The following is an 8,429-nucleotide window of genomic DNA, read 5'->3' as shown; positions in this document are numbered from 1 at the left end:
GTTTGAAAGAGGTGTGAAGGAAGCCATCCACATTCGGACTCTATGCCCTTCACTCAACAAGGACGGAGGCCGCTACAACCTGTCCCCCATCTGGACCAACCTCCTCAGGAACAGAGGGAGGGGGCCGCTCGGAAACCTTCGAATTTCCCGCCTACTTCCAAGGATGACGTCACCAACAACACCAGTCATGTGACCAAGAGCTCAGGAGAGCTCGAAAGCCTATGAAAAGTAAGTCCACAAAATATCCGGAGTATTCAAGTTTATGCTTCGCCTAATACCTTTTTTAACTTGTTTTCCTAATGGACACATTCAGGCTCGCATTTTCTTTTTTATGAAATAGGAGCAAGGGTCAGTTCTCCTAGGGTATCCTGGCTAGTCACAAGAGGATTCGTTTTTCAGATCAGCCTTGTGAAAGGCAAAAAAATCCATTACAAAATAAGTGACATTAATCAGCAAAAATAACGGTTGAAGAAGAAGGAAAGGACGGTCCCGAAGTATGCTCAACCTTGCTTCTTGGATCCATAGAGAGCCTCGGTTTTCATGTAGTTTCAAATGATAAAAAAAAAGATATAGTATTTAACAAATAGATTTCATGTGTTGCCGTGCGACTGTTCAGTAAAGGGAGCTTAATTAAGCACGCGACGTTTTAGAGCCACACACGGACGGCAACCGGAAGTTAGTTGCTTTCCATTTCAATTTGTCTTGACACTACCAAACTTATACTGTTAAGTATCTTTGCACTGTTAGAGATGATTAGTTTAAAAATTTGTGGAGACCACTGTCCTGGCATGCGAAATGTTCACTTACCCTGATATATCACGGGTGACGTCAAAATGTTGTGAGCCACTAGGCCATAGCCGAGTGTTACTGATGTTCTTACCACACTTTCACGTCTTCTGTGATCTATTACATAACGACATACGGCAACATGGAATAAATAATTAAATTTTTTTATGATGACGTCAGCTGTGCGTCTGACCTCTAACAGATCCTGGGTGAGAGCCAATCAAAATGCGTGCATGATTGAGTTTATTATAATATAATTTTCAACATAGCCTATGTTTTCAACCTTAAGCCTGGCATATTTAATAGCTTTGCAGATCGCGTCTATCCTTATGGAGATTATTTGCATTAAGGACGGTGCCTACTAATTCAAAGGTATTTTTGCACGGTTTAATGACTATGCGGGAAAGGCAGATCTTAACAAGTGTTATTAAAATCCAAAAAGAAAATTGGGGGTAACCACGCATTTTTCAAAGATAATTAATCAACAATATTTGTAAAAAGCTTTAAAGTACAAAGCTATGTATGGCGTTCTTTTCCAAATTGAAGATTAATTACTTCTGAAAAATGCGTGGTTACTCCCAATTTTCTTTTTAGATACCAAGAGCACTTGCTAAGTTCTGCTTCCTTCGCATACTTTTAAACCGCGCAAAAATACCCCTTTATTAGTAAGCTCCACCAATAGGAAACCCCAATATCTTGAGATGCGCAGAAAGTGTGCGCAATAATTAACAATTACACCCGTAGCCCGCAAGGGCTACGGGTCAATAGTTCATGAGGCGAAGCCGAATGGGCCATTGACCCATGGCCCTTGAGGGCGAAGGGTCTAATTGTTTTAGTATCACCCAACTAGTCGGACAGAAAAGACAATAAAGTTAGCAAATGCAAGTTGAAAATATATTTATTTGGAAATAAAACGAAACAAAGCGTCACGCTTTTCGCTACTCGAGGACTATTACTAATAGTCCTCTAGTAGCGTTGCCAAACAAAATGCAGCATTTGCATTAGTCCACTAGTTGGATGATACGAACAATAACAATAGTTATCCAGTTCACTGAAGCATGATATGGTCCAAAGTGTACTGAACCAAAGCTCGCCCACCAATTTGGCGTAGAGGAGACTGGTGACCACGATACGCTTTTAACGCCTGCCTGAAAATGTAAAAAGTCTCAGGAAAAATATACTACTGCTTTTGGAATTGGTTTTTGCACTGTAATATTGCCTTTTCACATCCGAACTAATGGCTGATTTATGATTTATTGAAAAGGTAAGTGTATTTTTTTCTTTGTTACACGATTGAAGAAACTTGGATGCACTCTTGGGCCATGTATAGGAAAACGTAGAAACACGAGTCCATGTTTTGTGATTTATGAGCAATAGTGATGTTTTAAAAGTTTCAAAATTGAATGAGCCGTTGGTGAGTGTAATTTGAGAACTTTTAAAACATCACGATTGACCATAAATCACGAAATGAACGAGCAAGCAAGAGCAATTATGCGAGCGAAATTAATAAGTAATCACATGATTTCAAGTGCAATTTGGAATAAGTAAGCATGAGTAAATTATTGCAAAGTCAAACAAAATTGAGCCAGTAAGGTTATTGTATACTAAACAAAATTACTCCATCAGTGTTTTTCCAATTTAGCAACTTCTGTATTTATTTCACTCAGTCTATAGCCTTTTTATGAATTCGTCATTGACCAATCAGAAAAGCGATATTCTGTTGAGTATATAATAAGTATAGGGTATAGCAGATGTCAGTGGCATCATCTGATGCTAATGATGTGCCTTGAAGCGTGGTTGGCACTGATCATTGTTAAGTACAAGGTCAGCATATGGGATTTAATGGCATTCAACCACAGCTTAGTGCTAACCATGCTTAGTGATTCACGTATGAGTGACAAAGAGAATGCTTGTAAACAGATATCTTTCCTATTTGTTTCCTTTTTCAAAATAGTTATAAATAACATAATCATATGGCCCGTACGGCCCGGCACGCACTTTCATTGTCAAACTATTGGGAAAATCCCCATATGAGGACCATATGCCTTAGTGCAAGCAGGGCTGGAAAAAGCTCTGCTAGGAACATGTACTGCTCCAGCAAATGCGATTTTTAGAGGATTTCATGGCTTTTAAACATCCAAGTTGTTTACAGCTAGAAAAGCAAATGCAAACAACATATTAGGTGAATTTTCTATGCAAATTGTTGTTACTTATTTTGTCCAAACTTCATCTTCTGACTGCTCATCAATATTGTTAAGAGTCCATATGATAAAATGCTTATTGACTGAGTTTAGGTTGGGCTGGACATTGAAATATTTGGTCCTCGGTCATGGCTGCGCTCAGTCCATATGATAGTAAACATCAATTTTTGTTACAAGGAAACAAGGAAATTTCAAATTCTTATAAGAAAAAAATAACCTTTTCTGAGGATTGCATCTTAGAATTAAGAAACATCACATTGTAGAACAATTTTCCAGACTTGCCATCAACCTAAATCAGTTTTTTTAGAAGTAATGGTAAGTCGCCATAAATTGCTGGATGTAAAACTGTGACTTAAGGAGACAATATATTGACTTTACTGTTTGTAATACAGGTCCCTCTGTACTGGAGAGAATTTCTGCCAATTTATGACTTGCCCCTTACAATGTTCATCTGCTTAGGATTACAGTGTAGTTAACCCTAACAATGTCAATTCTCTAAATGTGGTTGAAACTCTTTCTGGGACTAGCAGGGTATCTATAAGATCTTTACAAACTGAGGAAAAGAATTTACATGTACTTAAAATAATAGCTTTTTGCAGGTTGTCATTAATAGTGCATTTCTATCAGGGTCTTTAAGCAATCCAATATGTGTGTGTTTTTATTGTCTCTAATATTAGAGGCATCTACAATTTTCAAGAAGGATCTCAAGTTTCAGCAAATCAGTTTCTCTAACGTCATCGTACCTGAGCAATTTCTCTCCTTGTTTTTCTGAGCCTTATACTCTATCTGAAAGCTTACAGTATCAGGTGATTCTTTAGCAGCTTAAATCTGTTATTCAGTTCTTTCCTGACATCTTGGGTAACCCTAGCAAGACAGGTTTGTTTTGTTTTTTTTTCACATCACGAAGTGGGGCAGGGGCAGTTATGATGTTTTCTACATCTGTTGCCAAATCCAGGTGAAATCATCAAAGACCTTGTTTGAGTTGCAGCATGTCTCTTTGATTGTGAGCGAAACCTGGTTTTGATTTTTGTTAAGAGCAAAAACAAATTTGTGATTTGCTAAATAACTACGTCAATGATACCAGATGAATTAACTTTGCCGTGAATATTAAATCCAATAGATATCTACAATCTTGGACAAAATTGTTGAGAAAACTCTGCTTTTGGACTAAACTCCGATCACTAGTATGAAAAATAAGCTCCCTTTTTGCCCCCACCCCCACTGATCAACGTTGCTAGACGAAACAAAGCATGTCGAACCTGGGCTTATCAACATTGGTTGTAGGGGGGAGGGGGATTGCTAATAATGTGCGATATTGAGGACGTAGTGCGCAAAATAACCGCTGTTTTTAATATTCTCAACCCTTTTTGTCCAAGATTGTCTGGGGCTGATTTTGCCCAAGAACACAAAAAGCGTGTATATATGAGTTCTGTAAGTACAAAAAAGAAAATATATCAGTCGCAGGCATGTCGTCATGGTATTCGATTGACAATTAGAGTTAATTAACCCTAATAAAGAAAAACAATGTTACGTCATCATTGAAGTTCATTATCAAAACAACTGGAAATGGTACATAAAAGGCATGTTGACGACACTTTAGGAGCGTATATTTTATTACAGGTGCAAGATCATAACGACAAAGCTAAAGATGTTCCTGAGGAAGTAGGAGTTTCATTAGCACTAATCGTTAGGAACAAGAAAGGTGCCCAAGGCCTTAAAAGGGAAGTTGTCACGCTGTTCGTTGGTAAAAGCCACAAGAAAGGTGTGATCAGATGTGACCCATACGATAAACTAGATGGTCCCTTTTTTGAAAAATATGTCAGTGAACAGTTCCCTAAACTTTTTGGGAAAGCAAACAAGAATGTGGTATAACAGCAGCAAAATAGTAATAGAGCAGATTACTTCCGGTTGCAAGAAACCCACTTTCTGTTTGTAAACCGTGCGTCTTCGAATACGAATTGTCACGAATTTTAAGTATAACTACAAGGCATTATATTTATTTCCCCTACAGTTTTCTCAAGGCGTTGCTAATGAGTATAAACTATGCGCAAAATCAATGAGATTTCTACATTTCTTACAAAAAGTGACGCATGTCAACGGTTAACACACCGGCTGGCTAAAAACAGACTGGTCATGAAAAATATTTCAAATCTGTTCCAATCACGTTAACCGACCAAAATTTCTCATTCCTTCGCCGTAAATCTATGTCAGTTAAAGAACACACAAAATTAACCGTTGTTAACAGTGCAATTTCCTTATTGTGTGTAATCTTACATAAATATATCAGCGATAATTTCATAGCTGTATATACATATTGATCAGTGTAAACCAATGTGGGCAAAAACAGCTAGGGCAAGGCCGACTGGTTTTGATATAACTCCTTCATATTGTCCTCGTTATAGGACTCAGTAGGTCTCTTACTTCTTAATCGTACTAATGTATGAATTCCACGATGTAAAAGAACAGCAATTCGCAGTGCAGTAAAGTAAAGTAAACAGAACCCTATCTTATGTAAACAATTTACGTACATGGCTAATACTGCACTGCTGTAACAATGTTTGTTTCACGCAATATTATTGTATGACAAGTAACCCTCGACAACTTACTTTGTATCAGCTATGAGAAGACAAGTTTTACATACTATAAACATATGAGAGTGTTCACACTCTCATATAGACAGATATTTGATAGTTTATACCAAATACAATCTTGGACAAAATTGTTGAGAAAACTCTGCTTTTGGACTAAACTCCGATCACGAGTATGAAAAATAAGCTCTCTTTTTGCCCCCACCAGGGGAGGGGGATCGCTAATAATGTGCGATATTGAGGATGTAGTGCGCAAAATAACCCCTGTTTTTAATTTTCTCAACCCTTTTTGTCCAAGATAGGTTATGTAGCAGTTTGTTGCTGTTGGAATTTCTCCTTAATTAGTTAAACTTTGAATAAAAGCAAGATCTCATGCAAAAGTTCCTTAACATCCAATCTTTTTTAACATCAATGTTTGTATGGCGCACGTAACTTGCTGGCCGGAAGGAACGCTAAAGAAACTCGATACGAGAACAACTCTACTTCTCACTCGAAATTTAACTTAAACTGTTTCGATTCACCCGAAAAAACCGCCACCCGAAACTTATGCAAATCCTAGCTTAAAAACGAAAAAGGTGGCGAAAACTATTTTCATACCAATCGAGGTTTTGGAAAGCGTGCATATGGAAAAATGGTTGAAGTTAATGCTTACAAAGGAAAACTAGGATTGTGCTATTGATGGAACCAAAAAACCTAGGCGCTAAGAAAGGTGATGGTGAAGAAACTTAACATGTAAAACGAACAAGAACATCTAAACTAAACGAAAGTCTTTTGTTCAGTTGCTTTAGGCATGTAATGCAAAATAAGGTGAAGGGAAGTTATTCGTCTGATTAGGAAATAACAATAAAATATTGTGTAAATTCAATGGTAGACAACATTGACTGACTGGTACAAGGATATTACCGGTATATAGCGGTATAAGGGCAGACAAGGTTACAAAGCTCCTGAAGAAATTGCTACACAGACTTTTGAGAAATTGTCAAGAGCAAAAATTCTGCCATCCAGCGCTAGATGGTTATCTGCGGCTTCTCTGATCTTTGACCTGGTATTAGAATTCCTGGTTTTTTATGCGCTTTTGCACTGAATTGCCTCTTTTCAGCGCTGTGTTACATGAAAACTACATTTCTCTAATCCAATCAGAATGGAGAAAATTCTTAAAGTGTAATTTTTTTTATTACTGTGGAAAAATAGTGGTCTGTTGTCATTTCTCTCCTCACGTTCTTCTTCTATTTTTTTTTTTTTTTACTGTCTTTACCATTTTCGTTGTGGGTGGATTTGTCTGCTAATAGTACCAGTCCTTGAACGTAAAGAAGGGAGGAGTCTGCAGCTAGGATTTGTACTTTGTTCGTCATGCGTTAGAATATACTCGTAGCAGCACACTATTTTCAAGTGTAGAGGGAAGTCGATAACTACTATGTACCATTTGGACTTGTTTCGGCACAGAGGCTGAAGTGTTACTCAGATGTGGCTCAGATAAAACACCAAGGAATGGGCAAAAATGAAAAAGAGGGCAATTTAAATTTCAGTCTAGCGGGTCTGATCGTTGTACTTTAATATACAGTTTTTAAAACAAATGATCAAAACACGGTTTTGGTACTCTGAAGTAGTGCCTCAAAAAGTACTTTCTGAATTATGATGCATTGACAACATGTTGAGGTATTAGACGGTCGGTATGTAATTTAAATGCGCTGTAACTAAGAACGCTTTACTGCTTAACGAATTTCTTTCTGCCTCCTACAATTCCAAGGCCTTTTAAAATTGTACTTTCATTACTTTTAATGCATGGACTACATTTAAGCTAATTGATTGTTTGCTTTTCAGACTGCAAAAAAGAGTATGGTTAAGCTCCGTGCTACCGGCACTCAGTCTGAAGGTGACGGCTAGTAAGGACGGAAGTTGGAAGCAGAGTGTACCATGTTTCTTGTGTGCCATGTTTCTTGAGGGCTGTAAACGTAATGACTTTATGGCCAGGGAATAGCTTCAAGACAACAAAGGACAATGCAGAGGAACAAGGCTACTCCGTACCATTCTGTAGGCTTATTGAAAAGTTACGTTAGCGACCTCGCGTGTTAGTGATCAACAACAGGCTTTGCTGGCCTTTTTCTTGGATTCAGAGAGAAAATCCCTCTTTTCACTCTTTCCTCAGTATTGCACGAATACCCTGGGCCAACGGTTTTTCTGAGACAAGACAAGAAAATGAACGAATATTTGTTCCTTATGAGGCTGCGTTCTGAACAAAATACTTCTGGTGGGCCGCGAAGTTTCACTTGATAAATTTTCTTATTCAAATAAAATTAGGATTAACGATTCAAACTTCGACTAATTTCAATAAGAAAGAGCTGTTGTTTGCGAAGATTGAATTAAATGTATTAGTTTTACCAGTGTTATATGAAAATAAAAGAGTTCAATTACAAATGTTGCTGTATGCTTTTCTTTGTGTCTCTGTTTGATGAATAAAAAAAGGTTTTCTCATTCAAATAAATTAGGAATAAACTCACTATTTTCAATAAGATGGAGCCGTTGTGCGTAGACTGAATAAAATGTAATTGTTTTACCAGTGTTAGACTACATGAAAATAAAATGGTTGAATTACAAATGATGCTGTTTGCTTTTCCTTCCCTTTCTCAAAGCGCTCAACTTCACTCTGGCTATCAATCAAAGGTCCGTTGAAATCTAAAAGGTCTGTCGTAGGAAATTAGATAGGCAAAAAACGAGTTCCAATCATCGTTGTTCTGAAGGAACACGAGGAGTGTTCTTCCTTTACTAGAAGTCAAATCCAATGTAACTTAGAACCCATTTTTCTCACTGGCTTAAATTATGGGAACGAACAGAACGTTTATTTGTAGGAGATGCG

General features: G+C 37.5%; 1 long non-coding RNA gene across 1 annotated transcript; it reads left to right on the top strand.

Annotated features, from left to right (window-relative positions):
* The first annotated feature begins 1,911 nt into the window (after positions 1 to 1,911).
* On the top strand, positions 1,912 to 7,990 carry LOC138029292 (uncharacterized). Its single transcript, XR_011127854.1, has 2 exons — positions 1,912 to 2,050; positions 7,397 to 7,990. It is a non-coding gene; the product is annotated as an uncharacterized lncRNA (long non-coding RNA).
* Positions 7,991 to 8,429: the final 439 nt, after the last annotated feature.

This window comes from Montipora capricornis, chromosome 13 (assembly GCF_036669925.1).
Source record: "Montipora capricornis isolate CH-2021 chromosome 13, ASM3666992v2, whole genome shotgun sequence".
In the NCBI taxonomy this organism is placed as follows: domain Eukaryota; kingdom Metazoa; phylum Cnidaria; class Anthozoa; order Scleractinia; family Acroporidae; genus Montipora; species Montipora capricornis.
This window is presented reverse-complemented; position numbering and strand designations above follow the sequence as displayed.